We start from the raw sequence: 297 nt of genomic DNA, 5'->3' as shown, positions 1-297 counted from the left end.
GGGGTGTGTGTGCGGAATCTTACATCCTCACATCCAAGTTCCTGGAATTTCAGCGGGATGGGAACCCCACCATCCTGGGGAGAAAACGGACTTTTGGGGGTGCAAGCGCTGGTGCTGCAACACCAGGTCCCGCCTGGAGCATCCTAGTGTGGATTTTGGGGTGGCTGCGAGGGTCCCTCCCCCCAAAGCTGAGGGTGAATCCTGGCCGGGTGTAACCTCCACCCGGATCCAGCTCTGGAATGATCCCAGAGAAGCTGGGGCTGCCCCATCCCTGTTGGACAAAGGGGCTTGGAGGCA

The sequence above is a fragment of the Nestor notabilis genome, unplaced genomic scaffold, assembly GCF_000696875.1.
Source record: "Nestor notabilis isolate BGI_N333 unplaced genomic scaffold, ASM69687v1 scaffold17993, whole genome shotgun sequence".
In the NCBI taxonomy this organism is placed as follows: Eukaryota; Metazoa; Chordata; class Aves; order Psittaciformes; family Psittacidae; genus Nestor; species Nestor notabilis.
Note: the sequence above shows the minus strand (reverse complement) of the source record.